The 21,968-nt window shown below is 47.7% G+C and overlaps 1 pseudogene; it reads left to right on the top strand.

The window, feature by feature from the left end:
* The first annotated feature begins 2,408 nt into the window (after positions 1-2,408).
* LOC119948784 lies at positions 2,409-21,268 on the top strand (annotated as a pseudogene).
* The last annotated feature ends 700 nt before the right edge of the window (positions 21,269-21,968 follow it).

Genomic DNA, 21,968 nt, shown 5'->3' with positions numbered 1-21,968 from the left:
CTCACAGTCTAGACGGGGGAGACAGAGAACAAAACAAAACATATTAACAAAAAATTAGAACGAATATGTACAAATAAAATAAATAGAGTAATAAATCCGTACAAACATATATACATGTATACAGGTACTGTGGGGAGGGGAAGGAGGTAAGGCACGGGGGATGGGGAGGGGGTGGAGGGGGAGAGGAAGGAGGGGGCTCAGTCAGGGAAGGCCTCCTGAAGGAGGTGAGCTCTCAGTAGGGCCTTGAAGGGAGGAAGAAAGCTAGCTTGGTGGATGTGCGGAGGGATGGCATTCCAGGCCAGGGGCATTACGTGGGCCGGGGTTCGACCGCGGGACAGGCGAGAACGAGGGACGGTGAGGAGATTAGCGGCAGAGGAGTGGAGGGTGCGGGCTGGGCTGTAGAAGGAGAGAAGGGAGGTGAGGTAGGAGGGGGCGAGGTGATGGAGAGCCTTGATGCCGAGGGTGAGGAGTTTCTGCCTGATGCGTAGGTTGATTGGTAGCCACTGGAGATTTTTGACGAGGGGAGTAACATGCCCAGAGCGTTTCTGGACAAAGGCAATCCGGGCAGCAGCGTGAAGTATGGATTGAAGTGGGGAGAGACACGAGGATGGGAGATCAGAGAGGAGGCTGATACAGTAATCCAGACGGGATAGGATGAGAGCTTGAACGAGCAGGGTAGCGGTTTGGATGGAGAGGAAAGGGCGGATCTTGGCAATGATATGGAAGTGAGACCGGCACGTTTTGGTGACAACTTGGATGTGAGGGGTGAACGAGAGAGCAGAGCCGAGGATGACACCAAGGTTGCGGGCTTGTGAGACGGGAAGGATGGTAGTGCCGTCAACAGTGATGGGAAAGTTAGGGAGAGGGCAGGGTTTGGGACGGAGGACAAGGAGTTCAGTTTTGGACATGTTGAGTTTTAGGTGGCAGGCAGACATCCAGATGGAGATGTTCTGAAGGCAGGAGGAGATGCAAGCCTGGAGGGAGGGAGAGAGAGCAGGGGCAGAGATTCAGATTTGGGTGTCATCAGCGTAGAGATGGTAGTTGAAGCCGTGGAAGTGAATGAGGTCACCAAGTGTGTGAGTCTAGATAAAGAATAGAAGGGGACCAAGAACTGAAACTTGAGGAACCCCTACAGTAAGGGGATGGGAGGGGGAGGAGGAGCCTGCAAAAGAGACTGAGAATGAACGGCCAGAGAGATGAGTAGAACCAGGAGAGGACGGAGTCTGTGAAGCCAAGGTTGGATAGCGTGTTAAGGAGAAGGGGGTGGTCCACAGTGTCGAAGGCAGTGCCTGGCACATAGCAAGCAAATTCCATAAAACAAAAACTTGGTATAGTGCCTGCCACATAGTAAGGCACTAAAATTCCATTAAAAAATCCCTCAGTACAGTGTCTGGCACACAGTAAGCACTAACAGTTGGTGCTCAATAAATACAATTGAATGAATGAATGAACAAATTCCATAAAAAATTTAGGGCAGTGCCTGGCAGATAACAAACACTGATAAATTCAACAAAAAAAACCATTTTGTACGGTGTCTGACACACAATAAGCACTAACGTTTCAATAAAAAAAACACTCAGTACAGTGACAGGCATATAGCAAGTGCTTAATAAATGCCATAGAAAAAGTCATCATCTGTGTTGTTCATTGAGCGCTTACAGTGGGCAGAGCACTGGACTAAATGTGTGGGAGAGTCCAATCCAACAGAGTTGGTAGACCCCTTCCCTGTGCACAATACGTTCAAAGACCAGAGGAACCAGTACTCAGTCCCCCACCCCTCTCTCTCAGCTTCCATTTCCCCTCAGACTGTGTCCTGTCCTTCTCGCCACTCCTTGCCCTGGGTCCTATGCAATGGACTCCAGCGACCTCATCCAGGCTATCTGCTTCCTTTCCCTGATGGCAGTGGGACTCATCGGGTCCACATTTTCCTGCTCTCCCCGGGCTACGAGCCCAAGTCCCTGGACCTAATCGTCACCCACCTGGCCCTGGTCCACACCATGACGCTCCTCACCAGGGTGGTCAGAGTGATGGCGTCAGCCTGCAGTCTGTGGCAGCTCCGGACTGATGTCAAATGTAAGCAGTTCTCCTTTGTGTACCGCACTCTACATAGCGCCTCCATGGGCACCACCAGCCTCCTGAAGGCGATCCTGGCCATCACCATTGGCCCCGGACACCCCTCCTGGGCCTGGTTCAAAGCCCGGATGGCCAAGGCTGTCTTTCTGGCCTGAATCTCCACCTGGTTCATTAACCTGCTGGTGGAAGCCAATATCCTTGTGAAGATGGTTTCATCCCCCAATGTGACAGGTTCCACAACTACTGTGTGATGTCTCATGTCAACACACCCATCAGGGCTCTGCTCCAGGGCCTGTTCCTGGCCCTCGTGACTTTCCATGACATCCAGCATCTACATGGTTCTCATCCTCCTTCTCTGCCACGACCTGCAGGTCCGCCATCTCCAAGACCACTGCCCGACCTCCAGGACCTCCCCGGAAACCCGAGGCACCCAGACCATCCTGCTTCTGATGAGTTGCTTTGGGCCTTTTACTTTGAAGACTGTCCTCTCCCTTTTCCTTGGGATAACCCTGAGAAATGATAAATTCCTTTGGCCATTTCACAGTTTATGATCAGTGGTTACCCAACCATCAGCCTGTTTGTGCTGCACAACAGTCCCTGACAGGTCGCCAAACTCCTGGGATCTTTTCTAGGGAAAAAAGATCCCATCCCTCAAAGGACTCCATTGTTGTGGAGGAGAATTTTTCCCTTCTTTGGGAAGTTTCAGCCCAAGGGCGGAAATGAATGAAATAGTCTATCCAATCATCATCATTATTATTAGAGGAACAGTGTTGCCTAGTGACCTCTGTTTCCTCATCTGTAAAATGGGGATGCAATCTCCGTTCTCCCTCCTGCTTAGATTTTTAGCCCCATGTGGGATGGGGACCATGTCTGATTGGATTACGTTGTATCTAACCCAATACGTGGAACAGGGCTTGATGGAGTAAGTGTTTAACCAATCAATCATATTTATTTAACACTTACTATGTGCAGAGCACCTCACTAAGCACTTGGGAGAGTACAATGTAACAGAATTAGCAGGCACGTTCCCTGCCCATAATGAGCTTACAGTCTAGAGGGGAAATTAACAAATACCACAGTTATTATGCTTCAGTCAGCTTTCAATAAATGGAATTTGTTGAGTGCTTACTGTGTGCAGAGCACTCTACTAAACACTTGGGAGAGTACAATACGGAGTTGGTAGACAAATTCCCTGCCCACAGGGATGATTTATTGGTTAGAAAGTGACAGGGCTAACTCAATCAATCAATCAATTATATTTATTGGGCACTTAGTGTGTGCAGAGCACTGTAGTAAGCAATGGGGAGAGTATGACACAACAATCTAACTGGCACATTCCCTGCCCACAATGAACTAACAGTCTACGAAATATAATGCTTTTAAAATGCCTTGTGTAAGGCAGACCTGTGCTATTGCAAAAAGCCTAGGGCCAGGTGTCAGGTGACAAGGGTTTTAATTTCAGCTCTGTCACTGGCCTTCTGTGTAGCCTCAGACAAGACACAAAGCTTTTTGGGGCCTCAGTTTCCTGACCTGTAAAATGGGGAGAACACCCTCTGTATCGACCTACCTCACAGGGATACGTCAGGAGGAGATAAGATCATTAATGCTTTTGGAAAAATTAATAAAAAAGCACTCTAATATCAAAAATGTACCTCGAGTTGACATACTAGTGGCAAGCATCTAAAACAGGTAAAATAAACTAAGGAAATCAACAGTGATCTTTTGTGAACCCCATACAATGATTGCAGCACTGTATAAGCCTTGGGCAGATCAATCAATCATAATGATAATAATGGTGGTATTTGTTAAGTGCTTACTATGTGCATGGCACTGTACTAAACACTGGGGTGGATGCAAGGAAATAGGGTTGGGCACAATGTCTGTCCCACAAGAGGCTCACAGTTTTGATCCCCATTTTACAGGTGACATAACTGAGGAACAGAGAAGTGAAGTGACTTTCCCAAGATCACACAGCAAAGTGGCAGAGTCAGGATTAGAAACCATTACCTTCTGACTCCCAGGCCTGTGATCTATCCACTACACCATACTGCTTCTCCTTCACCATGCCAGAGCACTTACTGGGTGCAGAGCACTTTGATAAACGCTTGGGATTGGACAACACAACAATATATCAGAAACATTCCCTGCCCACAATAAGATTACAATTTAGAGGAGGATACAGAAATTAATAGAAATATATTACAGATATGTACATAAGTGCCATGGGGTTGAGGGAGGGGGTGAATAAAGGGAGTAAAGGGTGACACAGAAGGGAGAGGGAGAACAGGAAGTGAGGGCTTAGACTAGGAAAGCCTGCCTCTTGGAGGAGATGTGCCTCTAATAAGGCTTTGAAGGTGGAGAGAGTGACTGTCTGTTGGATATGAAGGGGGCAAGAGTTCCAGGCCAGAGGTAGGATGTAGAGGAAAGGTTGGCAATGAGATAGATGAAATTGAGGTACAGGGCATAGGTTGGCATTAAAGGAGTGAGGTGTGCAGGCTGGGTTGTAGAAGGAAAGAAGTCAGTTAATTTAGGAGGTGGCAAGGTGATTGAGTGCTTTAAAGTGAGGAGTGGATGGTGAGGAGTTTCCGTTTAATGCAGTGGTGGATGGGCAACCACTGAAGGTTCTGGAGGAGTGGGGAAACAGTCTTCAGTGTGGACTGAAGTGGGGAGAGACAGGAGGCAGGGAGGTCAACCAACAGTGTGATGCAGTAACCAAGGTAAAAATGCTAAGGTAAAAAGGTATTTGTTAAGGGCTTACTCTGTGCCAAGCACTGTACTTAACTCTGGGACAGATACAAAAGAATCAGGTCTGACTTGGGGCTCATATTCTAAGTAGGATGGAGTACAGGAATTAAATCCACACTTTGCAGATGAAGGAACAAAGACACAGAAAAGTTAAGTGACTAGTCCCAGGTAACACACTCGACAAGTGGCAGAGCTGGAATTAGAACACAGATCCTTCTGACTCCCAGGCCCATGCTCTATCCACACGACCACACTGCTCATGCCCTTCCTCTTGCCTGGAACGCCTTCCCTCATTATCAGTCATTCAATCAAAGGTACTTATTGAGTGCTCACTGGGTGCAAAGCATTGTATTAAGGATCCTATCAAAGAGTTATTAAACATATCTCCTTCCCACAACAAGATTGCAGTCTAGATGGGAGACAGCACCACCATCCTTCCTGTCTAACCAACCCAGAACGTTGGTGTTTTCCTTGACTCCTCTCAATCATTCAATTATATTTACTGAGCACATACTGTGTGCAGAGCACTGTACTAAGTGCTTGGGAGAGTACACTACAACAATATAACAGACACATTCCCTGCCCACAATGAGCTTACAGTCTAGAGGGACCTTCCAGTCTCTCATTCAACCCACACATTCAGCCTATCACTAAATCCTGTCAGTTAAAACTTGTTAACAGCTAAAATCTGCCCTTTCTTCTCCATTCAAACTACTACCATGTTAATCCAAGCCCTTATGCTATCCCTCCTTGATTATGGTATCAGACTCATTGCTGACCTCCCTGCCTCCTGTCTCTCTCCACTTCAGTCCATACTTCACTCGGCTGCTACAAAAACGTTCAGACCACATTCCCAATCCTCAAAAATCTCCCATCTCCGCATCCAACAGAAACTCATCACCACCAGCTTTAAAGTACTCAATCACCTTGCCCCTTCCCACCTCGCCTCACTGCTCTCTTACTATAACCCAGTCTGCACACTCTGCTCCTCTAATGCCAACCTACGCACTCTACCTCGATCTCACCTATGTCGGCACCCTGTCAGCCTGCCTCTGGCCTGGAATGCCCTCCCTCTGCATATTCGGCAGACAATGAATCTCTCCCATTTCAAAGCCTTATTGAAGGCACATCTCCTCCATGAGGCCTTCCCCTTTCTTCTCCATTCAAACTACTTCCCTATCTCGCTGACTTCCTGACTTTATTCATCCCCACTCCAGCCCCACAACACGTACGTCCATGCTCATAGTTCATTAATTTATATTAATGTCTGTCTCTCCCTCTATATTGTAAGCTCGTTGTAGGTAGGGAATGTGTCTGTGTCTAAGCCCAAGTGCTTAGTACAGTGCCCTGCACAAAGTAAGTGCTCATTAAATATGATCGATTGATTGAGCACGATCTAGGTGTGAGGTAATAAGCTGTAGGTCACACTGTTGCAGTGATATAAAGCTGTCAAGTTTTAGGCCAAATGCTGCCTTTCCATTGGGTTTCCCATGCAGTCTGACCATGGGTCCCTGGTCTGGAGTGAATGGAAACCGGAACTTACCGATCCAACAATCGATACAGTCCAGAGTGGCAAAAAACAGCATCATGGAGCAGCTGAAGGAACATGATCTAGTGGATAAAGCATAGGCCTGGGAATCAGAGGAAATGGGTTCTAATCCCTGATCCACCACTTGTCTGCTGGATGTTCATGGGAAAGTCACTTCACGTCTAGGTGCCACAGTTTTGTCATCTGTAAAGTGAAGTCTGTTCTCCGTCCTACTTAGAATGTGAGCCTCATGTGGGACAGAGACTGTGTCTGACCTGGTGGACGTGTATGTACCCCATTCTTAGAACATTGCTTGATACATAGTAAGTACTGAACCAACATAATAATAAGGATAATAATGATCAGAATAATAAAGAAGTGGAGTAGCCTAGTGGATGATAGTAATGATAATTGTGGTATTTGTTGTGTATTAAGTATCTGTCAAGCACTGTACTAAGCACTAGGGAGGCCATAAGAGAATCGGGTTGGACACAGTGCCTGTCCCCTGGGGAGCTCACAGTCTCAATCCCTATTTTACAGAGGAGGAAACTGAGGACCAGAGAAGTGAAGTGACTTGCCTAAGATCACACAGCAGAAATGTGGTGGAGTAGAATTCGAACCTATGACCCTCTAGGTTCCAGGCATGAGGTCTGTAATGGGGATTCGATACCTGTACTCCATTCTGTGAAACCCACGTGGGACAGGGACTGTGTCCAACCTGATGATCTTGTATCTACTCCAGGACTTAGTACAGTGCCTGGCACATAGTAAGCGCTTAACAAATACCACAGTTATTATTCTTAGGTTCTCTGTCTCATTCATTCATTCATTCATTCATTCATTCAATAGCATTAATTGAGCGCTTACCATGGGCAGGGCACAGTACCAAGCGCTTGAAAAGTACAATTCAGCAACAAAGGGAGACAATCCCTGCCCACAACGGGCTCATAGTCTAGAAGGGGGGAGACAGACATCAAAACAAGTAAGCGGGCATCTATAACATCAATATAAATAAATAGAATTAGAAAAGAATTATAACTATACATATATATAGATAGATACATACACATCAGAACACGTAAAACAGGCATTAAATACAAGTAAGTAGAATTATAGATCTGTACATATACACACAAGTACTCTGGGGGTCGGGGGGAGTACAGCAAAGGAAGTGAGTTCCTTCTAGTTAACACCCTATCTCCCTCCTACCCTTCCTTTCCAAACTCCTAGAACGAGTCGGCTACCCCGCTGCCTCGAATTCCTCAACACCAACTCTCTCCTTGACCCTGTCCAATCTGGCTTCCATCTCCTGCACCCCACCGAAACTCCCCTCTCAAAGGTCACCAATGACCTCCTTCTTGCCAAATCCAAAGGCTGCTACTCTATCCTAGTCCTCCTCCACCTCTCAGCTGCCTTCGACACTGTGGACCATCCCCTTCTCCTCAACGCGCTATCCAACCTTGGCTTCACAGACTCCATCCTCTCCTGGTTCTCCTCTTATCTCTCCGGCCGTTCATTCTCAGTCTCCTTTGCTGGCTCCTCCTCCCCCTCCCATCCCCTTACTGTACGGGTTCCTCAAGGGTCAATTCTTGGTCCCCTTCTGTTCTCTACACTCACTCTCTTGGTGAACGCATTCGCTCCCACGGCTTCAACTATCATCTCTACGCTGATGACACCCAAATCTACATCTCTGCCCCTGCTCTCTCTCCCTTCCCTCCAGGCTCGTGTCTCCTCCTGCCTTCAGGACATCTCCATCTGGATGTCTGCCCGCCATCTAATACTCAGTATATCCAAGACTGAATTCCTTATATTTCTTCCCAAACCCTGCCCTCTCCATGACTTTCCCATCATTGTAGTCGACACTGCCATCCTTCCTGTCTCACAAGCCCACAACCTTGCTGTCATCCTCGACTCTGCTCTCTCGTTCACCCCACACATCCAATCCATCACCCAAACCTGCCGGTCTCATCATCATCATCATCATCAATCGTATTTATTGAGCGCTTACTATGTGCAGAGCACTGTACTAAGCGCTTGGGAAGTACAAATTGGCAACACATAGAGACAGTCCCTACCCAACAGTGGACTCACAGTCTAAAAGGGGGAGACAGAGAACAAAACCAAACATACCAACAAAATAAAATAAATAAGATAGATATGTACAAGTAAAATAAATAAATAAATAAATAAATAGAGTAATAAATATGCACAACCACATATACATATATACAGGTGCTGTGGGGAAGGGAAGGAGGTAAAATGGGGGGATGGAGAGGGGGACGAGGGGGAGAGGTAGGAAGGGGCTCAGTCTGGGAAGGCCTCCTGGAGGAGGTGAGCTATCACCAGGGCCTTGAAGGGAGGAAGAGAGCTAGCTTGGCGGATGGGCAGAGGGAGGGCATTTCAGGCCCGGGAGATGACGTGGGCCGGGGGTCGATGGCGCGACAGGTGAGAACGAGGTACGGTGAGGAGATTAGTGGCGGAGGAGCAGAGGGTACGGGCTGGGCAGTAGAAGGAGAGAAGGGAGGTGAGGTAGGAGGGGGCAAGGTGATGGAGAGCCTTGAAGCCCAGGGTGAGGAGTTTCTGAGGAGAGTCTCACTTTCACAACATCGCCAAGAAATGCCCTTTCCTCTCCATCCAAACCGCTACCTTGCTGGTTCAATCTCTCACCCTATCCCGACTGGATTACTGCATCAGCCTCCTCTCTAATCTCCCATTCTCCTGTCTCTCCCCACTTCAGTCTATACTTCACTCTGCTGCCGGGATGATCTTTGTGCAGAAACGTTCTGGGCACGTTACTCCCCTCTTCAAAAATCTCCAGTGGCTGCCTGTCAACCTACGAATCAAGCAAAAACTCCTCACTCTAGGCTTCAAGGCTCTCCATCACGTCGCACCCTCCTACCTCACGTCCCTTCTCTCTTGCAGCCCAGCACGCACCCTCTGCTCCTCTGCTGCTATCTTCCTCACTGGTACCTCGTTCTTGCCTGTCCCGCTGTCGACCCCTGGCCCACGTCCTTCCCCTGGCCTGGAATGCCCTCCCTCCATACATCCACTAAGCTAGCTCTCTTCCTCCCTTCAAAGCACTACTGAGAGCTCACCTCCTCCAGGAGGCCTTCCCAGACTGAGCCCCCTTTTTCCTCTCCTCCTCCCCATCTCCCCCCGCCCTTCCTCCTTCCCCTCCCCACAGCACTTGTATATATATTTGTACAGATTTATTATTCTATTTACTTTATTTGTACATATTTACTATTCTATTAATTTTGTTAATGATGTGCATATAGCTTTAATTCTATTTGTTCTGACGATTTTGACACCTGTCTACATGTTTTGTTTTGTTGTCTCCCCCTTCTAGACTGAAAGCCTGTTATTGGGTAGGGACCGTCTCTATATGTTGCAGACTTGTACTTCTCAAGCGCTTAGTACAGTGCTCTGCACACAGTAAGCGCTCAATAAATATGATTGAATGAATGAATGAATGAATGAATGATTCGGGACAAGGTGGGGGGGGCGGTGAGCTGAGGAAAAGGGGGGCTTAATCTGGGAAGGCCTCCTGGAGGAGGTAAGCCTTCAGTAGGGCTTTGAAGGTTTGAAGTGTGATTGTTTGGCGGATTTGAGGAGGGAGGTAGTTCCAGGCTAGAGGTAGGGCGTGGGCTAGGGGTCTACAGCAGGACAGGCAAGAATGAGGCCCAGTGACAAGGTTAGCAGTAGAGGAGCAGAGGGTGCAGGCTGGGCTTTAAAAGGAGAGAAGGGAGGTCTCGCAGACTCATTCGATTTCCAAAAGGCCAGGCCACTCAGTCCCTGACCCTGAAGATGGCTCAGAGAAAACAAGGGCTTGTTGGCCAAGGGACACACAGCGTGAGGACACTTTGTGGGTTTGGGTTTGAATAAGTGTCTGACTTTTTATAGTCCTGCTTCCACTGAGGTCCTAGTGTCCTAGGCTCCTACTGCATGTTCTACACATCACTCAGTCAATGATATTTACTGAGGGTTTATTGTGTGCATCTGTTATCGAAAACTAGGGTGCAAAATAGCTTAACTGGTGTAAATCGGCCGCAGGGTTCGAGTTCCCAAGGTGGTGACACAGATCGGAAAAATGACTTGGAGACATGAGTTCAGATAGAGCAGGAAAGGTAGGAAGGTTGATTACCTGCCCGTTCACCTCCCGAGAGAGGTACGAGTGGCAAGCAGCCCCAATCCCAGCCGCTTCTTCCTCTTTTATTTGGTTTCAAATCCGAGCTACGCAAAGGATTCCCGAGTAGTGCCGCATGTGAGGCCTTGGCATTCCTAGATACTAAGTTAAAGTACAACCGTTTGTTTGTCATGGTTTGGTTAATGTTAAAATCCCTGTTTACAAGATGTTATCAGGAGATAATGGTCAACACAGGATGGGGACATCCCACACAGAGAGGAGCCACTTTGGTTAATGTTACTTTACACACACTGGAATGCTTTCGGTCTGCACAAAGGGTTACTGTTGGTACACACAAGATGGAGTCAGTCATGCCAAGTTCGCTGGTGGACAACAGCATCGCACTGTGCTAAGAACTTGGGAAAGTCCAATACAACAGAGGTGGTAGACACATTTCCTACCCACAAATAATCAGTGGTACTTGATGCTTTCAAACACACCTGTTTCTTTCCTCGCCTAAAAAAACCCCTCTAAATCCCACTGCATCCTTCAGCAACCACCTCATCTCCCTCTTATAATTTCTGTCTAAACAGTTATTTAATCTTGCTGCCTACACATCCTTTCCTCCGTTTCCCTCCTCAACTCTCCATAATCTGGTGTCTGCCCTCTCCCTGCGCTGAAAGAAACCATTCTCTCCAAAGGCATTGGTGACTTTCTCCTCACTTAATCGAGCAAGCTGCACCCCATACTAGTCCTCCTTGACCACTGACAGCCATTAACACTGCGGACCTCCCTCACCTTTCTCCCAGAAACAGACACTGGAGAGTCTTTCCTGGTTCAGAACTGACAAGGAGTCTTTACTCCCTTTTCTACACATAGTAAACACCCAGAGATTGACAGACTAGTCCTGTGTGGTATGAGAAGGAGGCTTACCCAGCCTAGGACTACTCAAACCCGTTTTTGACAAGTTTGTCTATATCATCTAATTGATTTCATGCCAGATTTTGTACTTTGCTATTGGGTCTCTTTTCTTTCTGCTTTTTTAGCATCACTATCATATCTATCATCTTTCTATCTATATCTACCATCTATCCATCTACTTATTTGGAAATATATATATATATATAAAATTCACATATCACTGTCACTATCATATGTCACTATATGAAGGGGAATGTTATATATGCATAGTGATATATAAGATTAATGATATTGATATATATGTATATGTATATCTATCATGGCTTTCATATTCAAAAGAGAAACCACTGACAGTGTTGTTTTTTTAAGGTATTTGTTAAGGGCTTACTATATGCCAGGAACTGTACTAAGCGCTGGGGTAGAACCCAGCTCATCAGGTTGGACACAGTTCATGTCCCACATGGGGCTCACATTCTTAATATGGATTTGACAGATGAGGTAACTGAGGCACAGAGAAGTGAAGTGATTGGCCCAGGTTACTCTTAAAACAAGTGGTGGAGCAGGGATTAGAACCCAGGACCTCTGACTCTCAGGCCTGTACTCTCGCCACTAATACTTGTTGTTTCTTTATGCAGTCACAGGATCAATCAGGTTTGTTTCCAAGGGAAAAACCTTGGAGCATTCCCCTGGGCTTGAACTTGTCAGAGAAATTTTTTCAGCGGCTACTACCAGGATGGAGATATAGTAATTGGAGGGTTCTTCTCTCTGGTTGTGATGTTGAGTTATTTAGGTATCTATGAGAACTTCATGGAACAGCCTCCTATCACTGTCGAGCCCATAGAGTAAGCATTTGAATTTCCCGGGATGTAGGACTGGCGGGAATGGAGGGGGAGGTGGCACCATCGGATGGGGCAGAAAGGGAGGGCAGCGGGCACAAGTGCTGGGATATGGGTGATATTGACGTCTACAAGCAGAGGTAAAGGGGCAGAGCCCGAATGTAGCCTTTCAGGAAACTCAAATCAATCAGTGATGTTCATTGAGCACTTAGTGTTTGGCATAGCATGCTTGGAAGAGTACAACAGAAGTAGCACTTAAGCACTTAGGACTAAATGCATAGCTAAGTGCTCTGCACACAGTAAATGCTCAAAAATACCATTGATTGATTGATTACCCTGTCCAGAACACTGAACTAAGTGCTTGGGGTAGTACAATGTAACAGAGTCTGGAGATCCATTCTCTGCCCAAAACGAGTTTATAGTCTAGAAGACTCACAGAGTCCAGATAATTTGCTGGAGTCAAAAAGAGATTACAGAACTATGAGTTTCCTTCTTTACTGTTTTTGCTCCTCTAGACTGTAATCTCATTGTCGCAGGAGAAGTGTCTACCTATTCTGTTGTATTATACTCTCCTAAGAGCTTAGTACAGTGTTCTGCACACAGTAACTGCTTCATGAATATCACTAATTAATTGATCAGTGAGTCAGTTCTTTTAGAGAAGCAGCATGGCCTAGTACATAGCGCAGAGGCCTGGGAGTCAGAAGGTCATGAGTTCTAATCCTGGCTCCACCACGTGTCTGTTGTGTGACCTTGGGCAAGTTACTTCACTTCTCCTGTCCTCAGTTACTTCATCTGTAAATAATAATCGGTATGCTGCTACTTGTTAAGTGCCTACTAGGTGCCCAGCACTGTTCTAAGCACTGGGGTGGATACGATTAAAGCAGGGTGGACACAGTCCTTGTCACACATTGGGCTCACACTCTTAATCCCCATTTTACAGATGAGTTAACTGAGGCACAGAGAAGTTAAGTGACTTGCTCAAGGTCACACAACAAACATGTGGCAAAGGCAGGAATAGAACCCATAACCTTCTGAGTCACAGGCCCTTGCTCTATCCACTAAGCCACGCTGCTTCCCTAATGGGGATTGAGACTGTGAGCCCCATGTGGGATAGGGACTGTGTCCAACCCAGTTTGCTTGCACCCATCCCTGCACTTAGTACAGTGCCTGGCACATAGAAAGCGCTTAACAAGCACCACAATTATTAATTATCGTTATCGTTGCCGTTTTGCATTCTGTAGATCTTCTCCTGTTGCTTTCCATGAATGCATTTCCTCCCAAGGTTACTTTTGAGAACAAGCAGGCCCCAGACTACACCCATGGCCTCTTGCATAAGGGCTGGTATATTGTCGTCTCCCAAGCACTTAGTACAATACTCGGGACACATAAAGTGCTCAGTCAAAATCTTTGTTTGGTTGACTGACTCACACTGATTAGTTTGTGGTCCCCTTGCAGTATTCCCTACCAGACATTCGGGGAAGGTTTGACTCACTTCCCACTTCCCTCATAGTGTATCCAACCTAGAGCCTGGTGCTTAGCAAGCACTCAAGAAATACCATAATTATCATTATCATTATTATTAGTGCCTGGTTTTTTTCTCCTCTGTGCCCCTGTCCTCTGTGACCCTGAGCCCCTACCATATGACAATTCAACACACTTTTTTTTCCCAGTGGCATTTGTTAAGCACTGCCTGGGTGCCAGGTCACTGAGAGAAGCACAAGCTAATCAGGTTGGAGACAGTCCCTGTCCCACATAGGGCTCACTGTCTTCATCCCCATTTCACCCATGAGATAACTGAGGCCCACAGAAGCAAGTGACTCACTCAGGGTCACACAGCAGGCAAGTGGTGGTGGCAGGATCAGAATCTAGGTCCTCTTTTTCCGTGCTCTTTCTGCTACACCCAGACCTTTCAGTGACATCTCCTGTTCTTCCCGTTACAAATACTTCACCAAACACTGCCAGCATCTCATGGTCCTGGTGTTTGATGTGGAGGAGATCAACAAGGACCTCAGCCTGTTACCCAATATTTCTCTGGGCTTCCACCTCTTCAACGTCCACTTCCAAAGAACGGTAACAATCGAGAGCTCCATGACTCTGCTTTCGGGGAGGTATGAGGCAGTTTCCAACTACAGCTGTGACCCGGAGTGGCGGGATAAACTGCTGGCTCTCATAGGAGGGATTTCATCAGCAGTGTCCATGACCGGTTCCTGGCTGCTGGGACTCCATAAGCTCCCACAGGTAAGGAGTCCCAATGGCTAGGGGCAGTCCCGCAGTAGGTTGTTGATGTTGTTGTTGTCATTTTACAGCATTCGTTAAGCCCTTTCTATGTGCCAGCCTCTGCACTAAGCACTGTCCCATGGACATATCCAGGCAGAGATATACTTTGAAGGAGCCAAAGTCCATGAAATGGACTTACATCTTTGCCCAAAAGGAAAAAAGAAGACTCCCTGTAGAAGGTAAACCACCTCTGGGCAGGGAGCCTGTCTACCAGCTCTATTTTACTCTTCTAGATACAAACTATGCACACAATTCCCAAGATACAAACTACTCGGGTTGAATCCCAAGATACAAACTAATCGGGTTGAACAGAGTCCATGTCCCACACGGGGCTCACTGCCTTGATTCCCATTTTACAGATGAGGGAACTGAGGCACAGAGAAGTGAAGTGACTTGCCCGAGGTCACACAGTAGACAAGTGGCAAAGCTGGGATTAGAATTCAGGGCCTCTAACTCCCAGGCCGTGTGCTTTCCACTAGACCATGCTGTTCCCCTCAGCTGGGAGATACTCCCTACTCCCTCCCCATATCTAACTAGAGTGCTTCACAAATTCAAATCCCTCCTAAAATCTCACCTCGTTCACTAGCCTTCCCCGGTTGATTTGCCAGACCCTTGAGTGTTATCATCCATCGAGCCAATTCTTTCACTTATGAATATATTCAATAATTAAGAACTGTGGTATTTAAGTGCTTACTAAGTGGCAGGCCCTGTTCTAAGTGTTGGGGTAGATACTAGGTAATCGGTTTGGGCACAGTCCCTGTTCTATATAAGGCTCGCTGACAATCTCCATTTTACAGATGAGGTGTCTAAAGTACAGAGAAGTTAAACAACTTGCCAAACGTTCCACAGCTGACAAACGGTGAAGCTGAGATTAGAACCCATGACTTCCTGACTCCCAGGCCCGGGATCTACCCACGAGGCCATTCTGCTCTAACACACAGATAGACATGCACTGAATTATTTATTTGGACTATCTGATTGTAAATGTTTTCTTCAGTTCACTTTCCCTGTTACAGTGTAAAAGCAGGGAATGTGTCACTTTCTTAATAATTATAGTACTTGTTAAGCACTTACTATCTGTCAAGCATTATTCAAGCCCCGGGGAAGATACAAGATGATTGGGTCAGATTCAGTCCCTGACCCTCATCAGGCTACCAGTTGAAAACGGAGATTGAACAGGTTTTAGATCCCCATTTTACAAATGAGGAAGTGAAGCGACATTCCTATGGTCTCTGAGCAAACCAGCAGCAGAGCTGGGATTATAATCCAGGTTCTCTGACTCCTAGGCCCGTGCTTTTCCCATTAGGCCACACTGCTCCTCCGTGGTATTTTATACTTCCCAAGTGCCTTATAGAATGCATCACACCAAGGAAAACAGAGCATAACTAGTATCGCTTTTCCTATGGCCCATGGAACATCCTCAGGCAGGGAATACTTCAAGGAAGCCAAAGTCAATGAATTGGAGTGGGGTCTTTGCCCAGAATGGTATAGGCTGACCCCCTGTAGACTCTAAGCTCCTTATGGGCAGAGAACCTGCCTCCCAGATCTGTTGTACTCCTCCAAGAGCATAGTACGGGGCGCTACACCTAGTAAGCACTCAGAAAATCCCATGAATTGATTTATTGATTTGGGAACATGGAATGATGATGTCTGTCTATCCGTATATCCACTCCAGAGTCATCATCATCATCATCAATCGTATTTATCGAGCGCTTACTGTGTGCAGAGCACTGTACTAAGCGCTTGGGAAGTATAAGTTGGCAACATATAGAGATAGTCCCTACCCAACAGTGGGCTCACAGTATAAAAGGGGGAGACAAAGAACAAAACCAAGCATACTAACAAAGTAAAATCAATAGAATAGATATGTACAAGTAAAATAAATAAATAAATAGAGTAATAAATATGAACAAACATATATACATATATACAGGTGCTGTGGGGAAGGGAAGGAGGTAAGATGGGGGTGGAGAGGGGGACGAGGGGGAGAGGAAGGAAGGGGCTCAGTCTGGGAAGGACTCCTGGAGGAGGTGAGCTCTCAGTAGGGCCTTGAAGGGAGGAAGAGAGCTAGCTTGGCGGATGGGCAGAGGGAAGGCATTCCAGGCCCGGGGCATGACGTGGGCCGGGGGTCGATGGCGGGACAGGCGAGAACGAGGTACGGTGAGGAGATTAGCGGTGGAGGAGCGGAGGGTGCGGCGTGGGCTGTAGAAGGAGAGAAGGGAGGTGAGGTAGGAGGGGGCAAGGTGATGGAGAGCCTTGAAGCCCAGGGTGAGGACTTTCTGCCTGATGCGCAGATTTATTGATAGCCACTGGAGATTTTTGAGGAGGGGAGTAACATGCCCAGAGAGTTTGTGGACAAAGGCAATCCGGGCAGCAGCATGAAGTATGGATTGAAGTGGGGAGAGACACGAGGATGGGAGATCAGAGAGAAGGCTGATGCAGTAGTCCAGACGGGATAGGATGAGAGCTTGAACGAGAAGGGTAGCGGTGTGGATGGAGAGGAAAGGGCCGATCTTGGCAATGTTGCAGAGCTGAGACCGGCACGTTTTGGTGACGGCTTGGATGTGAGGGGTGAACGAGAGAGTGGAGTCGAGGATGACACCAAGGTTGCGGGCTTGTGAAATGGGAAGGATGGTAGTGCCGTCAACAGAGATGGGAAAGTCAGGGAGAGGGCAGGGTTTGGGAGGGAAGACAAGGAGTTCAGTCTTGGACATGTTGAGTTTTAGGTGGCGGGCAGACATCCAGATGGAGATGTCCTGAAGGCAGGAGGAGATGCGAGCCTGGAGAGAGGGGGAGAGAGCAGGGGCAGAGATGTAGATCTGGGTGTCATCAGCGTAGAGATGATAGTTGAAGCCGTGGGAGCGAATGAGGTCACCAAGGGAGTGTGTGTAGATCGAGAACAGAAGGGGACCAAGCACTGAACCTTGGGGAACCCCCACAGTAAGGGGATGGGAGGGTGAGGAGGAGCCTGCAAAAGATACTGAGAATGAACGACCGGAGAGATAAGAGGAGAACCAGGAGAGGATGGAGTCTGTGAAGCCAAGGTCAGATAGCGTGTTGAGGAGAAGGGGGTGGTCCACAGTGTCGACGGGAGCTGAGAGGTCGAGGAGGATTATGATAGAGTATGAGCTGTTGGATTTTGCAAGCAGGAGGTCACTGGTGACCTTTGAGAGGGCAGTTTCCGTGGAATGTAGGGGACGGAAGCCAGACTGGAGGGGGTCGAGGAGAGTGTTGTTGTTGAGGAATTCTAGGCAGCGCGTGTAGACAACTCGTTCAAGGAGTTTGTAAAGGAATGGTAGGAGGCATATGGGGCGATAACTAGAAGGTGAGGTGGGGTCAAGAGAGGGGTTTTTTAGGATGGGAGAGACATGGGCATGTTTGAAGGCAGAGGGGACGGAACCAGTGGAGAGTGAGCGGTAGAAGATGGAAGTTAAGGAGGGGAGAAGGGATGGAGCGAGAGATTTCATGAGATGAGAGGGAATGGGGTCAGAAGCACAGGTGGCCGGAGTAGCACTTGAGAGCAGGGATGAGAGCTCCTCTGAGGATACTGCTGGAAAGGATGGGAGAGTAGCAGAGAGTGTTGAGAGCCGGGGGATTGGAGAAGGGGGGGAAGTGACTTTGGGGAGGTCGGATCTGATGGATTTAATTTTGTCAATGAAGTAGGAGGCCAGATCGTTGGGGGTGAGGGAAGGAGGAGGGGAGGAACCGGGGGCCTGAGAAGGGAGTTGAATGTACGGAAGACCTGGCGGGGGCGATGGGCATGGGTATCAATAAGGGAGGAGAAATAGTTTTGTCTGGCAGAGGAGAGGGCTGAGTTAAGGCAGGAAAGGATAAACTTGAAGTGAACGAGGTTGGCACGGTGTTTAGACTTTCGCCAGCAGCGTTCGGCAGCTCAAGCATAAGAGCGAAGGAGGCGGACAGTGGCTGTGATCCAGGGCTGTGGGTTAGTGGTACGAGAGCGTCGAAGGGAAAGGGGAGCGAGTGAGTCTAGCTGAGTAGAAAGGGTAGAGTTGAGAGCAGTAATCTGATCATCAAGACTGGGTAGAGAAGAGAGGGCGGCGAGGTGGGGTGTGAGGCGCTCCGAAAGAAGGATGGGGTCAAGAGAGCGGAGATCTCTGTGAGGGAGTAATATGGATTTACAGGGGAAAGGAGTGTGAGTGAGGAGGCAGGTGAGAATATTATGATCAGAGAGAGGGATTTCAGAGTTGGTGATAGTGGACACAGTGCAGCGATAGGAGATGATGAGGTCGAGGGTATGATCAAGTTGGTGAGTGGGTGAGGTGGGGTGGAGAGAGAGGTTGGCAGCGTCGAGGAGAGATAGAAGGCGGGCGGCAGAGGAGCCATCAGGGATATCCATGTGGATGTTGAAGTCTCCGAGGATCAGAGTGGGCATGGAGAAGGAGAGAAGAAAGGTGAGAAAGGGGTCAAAGTCGTTAAAGAAGTTGGAAGTGGGGTCGAGAGGGCGGTAGATAATGGCTACAAGAATCTGGAGGGGGTGGTAGAGGCGAATAATGTGGGCTTCAAAGGAAGTGAAGGAATGGGAAGGGGGAAGAGGGATAGTGCAAAAGCGACATTGGGGGGCGAGAAGGAAACCGACACCTCCTCTTTTCCGGTGAGACTAGGGGAGTGGGAGAAGAAGAGGCCTCCACTGGAGAGAGCTGCAGAAGAGACCGTGTTGTCTGGAGACAGCCATGTTTCAGTTAGGGCGAGGAGGAGTACAGAGTTGGAAAGGAATAGGTCCAGGATGAAAGGGATCTTACTTAAAATGGAGCGGGGGTTCCAGAGGCCACACTTTCCCCTGCTCTGTCTTCTGTGTAGATCTGCTATGGTCCAGCTGACCCCACTCTCAGAGATAAGGCCCGGTTCCCATCTTTCTATCAGATCCCTGCGTGTTCCCGAGATCTACCCTCAGGAATGATCCGTCTCATGCAGCATTTTCACTGGGTCTGGATCGGTCTCCTGGTCACCGGTGACATTAAAGGGCAGATATTCACCATGGTCCTAACGGATGAGATGGCCAAGAATGGTGTCTATGTGTTTTATGTCAAAAGGGTCGACCAATACTTTGCTGAAGGTGCACTTGCCTCTTATTGTAACCACAGTCAAAGAATTACATCATCGGCTAAGGTGGTTGCTGCTTATGAGGATACATATCACATATATACAACTGTATATTGTATGCCCCATTCTCGGCAAAGTCTGGGTCACTACCTCCGATTGGGGTTTTACAACAAATTCCATTCTGAGAAATAACACCTTTTTCCAAGGCTCCTTGTCATTTTCAGGCCACAGGAAGAAGATCCCTCCCCTTCCCCATCCCCCCCCCCGCCTTACCTCCTTCCCCTCCCCATAGCACCTGTATATATGTATATATGTTTGTACGTATTCATTACACCATTTATTTATTTATTTATTTTATTTTGTTAATCTGTTTTGTTTTGTTGTCTGTCTCCCCCTTCTAGACTGTGAGCCCGCTGTTGGGTAGGGACCGTCTTTATATGTTGCCAACTTTTACTTCCCAAGCGCTTAGTACAGTGCTCTGCACACAGTAAGCGCTCAATAAATACGATTGCATGAATGAATGAATGAATTACGGGTTTCAGGGATTTTGAATGGCTCCTGTACCCTCACAAATATCCACAGGACACATTTCTATAGTCTTTCTGGCGGTGGACCTTTGATTGTCCAGATCCGGAGAGGCTTGATTTCCTGAGAACGTGTGATTTAAATGATACATTGGAGAGCAGGCCCTTCGCCCTATGGGACAAGAACCTGTTTCTGCCTAGAGTTACAGTGTGTACAGTGCTGTTTACATCATAGCTCACACCCTCCACCACGAAATCTGGGCAGCAAAGGGCATGGAGACTTTGGGAGATGTACCAAGTCAGTTTCCTCATCCATGGCAGGTAATTCTCCCCTTTCTCCCTCACTGAATCTCAGTTTAAGGAGGCTCTTGTTCACTCGTGGCCCCTGGTTCCTGGTTATTGTCTGCGTGGGTTGGGCTGAGCATGGCCATCTCACGGTCAGAGGATGCTTGACTTTTTTGTCTTAAATAATATTTAATTTAATTTAAATTTATAGAAGCAGTAAGATTTAGTGGATACAGCACGGGTCTGGGAATCATGGCTTCTGATTCCGGCTCCGACACTTGTCTGCAGTGTGACTTTGAGTAAATCACTTCAAGTCTCTGTGCATCAGTTACCTCACCTGTAGAATGAGGATTGAGACTGTGAGCCCCACATGGGACAAGGACTATGTCCAACTCGATTTTCTTGTGTCCACCCGAGTTCTTAGTACAGTGCCTGGCACATGAGTGCTTAGAAAATACCAAAATTATTATTATTATCGTTATTATTATCATTATCATTATTGTTTGTTAAGTAACTATATGCCTAGTACAGTTCTAGGTGCTGGAGAACATACAAGCTAATCAAGTTGGACCCAAACCACATCCCACATGGGGCTCCCAGTCTTAATCCCCTTTGGACCAGAGAAGTGAAGTGACTTGCCCAAGGTCACCCAGCAGACAAAAGGCAGAGCCGGGATGAGAACACAGGTCCTTTTGATGCTGAGGCCCGGGATCTAGCCACTAGGCAACACTGCTTCTTTGGTGACTTCTCCCTCTAGCTCCACTCGTCCCTGAAGGACGCTCGGGTCCATACCGGCTCAGGTGACCAATTGAATTTGGATGACCCCAGCTGGGCAGCCAGTAGGTTTGACATCCTGAACTATTGGATTTTACAGAACAGCACCAAAGTCTAAGTCCAAGTGGAAGAGTTCATGCCCTTGGCCCAAGCTGGCCAGAATTTCACCATCAGTGAGGAGAAGATGATGTGGGATGGACTGTTTTCTCAGGTAATGAAGGAAGAAGGAGAAGGGGGAGGAGCGGGAGGTGGAGAAGGAGGGGGAGGAGAATGACGAACAGGACAAAAAGGAGGAGAGTGGGAAGATCTGCATTCTGCTACAAATTGCTTCTGGAGTCGCTTTTTTCGTGGCCATTTCTGCCATGTTGCCAAGACTGTCACCATGGTCCTGGCCTTCAGAGCCACTAGACCGGAGAGCAGAATGAGGACATGTTTGTGTATGCTCCCTCCTCCAAGTGGGCAACTGCATGGTCTGGCTGGGACTCTGTCCCACATTCCTAGGCGTGTGTGTGGCAACCGAGGTCAGGTTTATCATTGTCCAGTGCAATGAGGGCTTTGCAATCACCTTCTATTTTGACTTGGGCTATCTGGGGTTCCTGGACCCAGTCAGCCTCCTGGTGTACTTCCTGGCCAGGAAGCAGCCAGACAGCCTCAACGAAGTCTATCCATGCTGGTGTCCAACCCACCTTCAGTCTCTCAGCCCTTCTGCCAATATCCATAATTTATTTTAGTGTCTATCCTCCCCTCTGACCTGGAAGCTCCTTACTGGCTGGAGCATGTCTTCATTTATTCATTAAATCATACTTATTCAGTGTTTA

This window comes from Tachyglossus aculeatus, chromosome X3 (assembly GCF_015852505.1).
Source record: "Tachyglossus aculeatus isolate mTacAcu1 chromosome X3, mTacAcu1.pri, whole genome shotgun sequence".
NCBI classification, from domain to species: Eukaryota; Metazoa; Chordata; class Mammalia; order Monotremata; family Tachyglossidae; genus Tachyglossus; species Tachyglossus aculeatus.
Note: the sequence above shows the minus strand (reverse complement) of the source record. Positions and strands in the feature narration are given on the sequence as shown.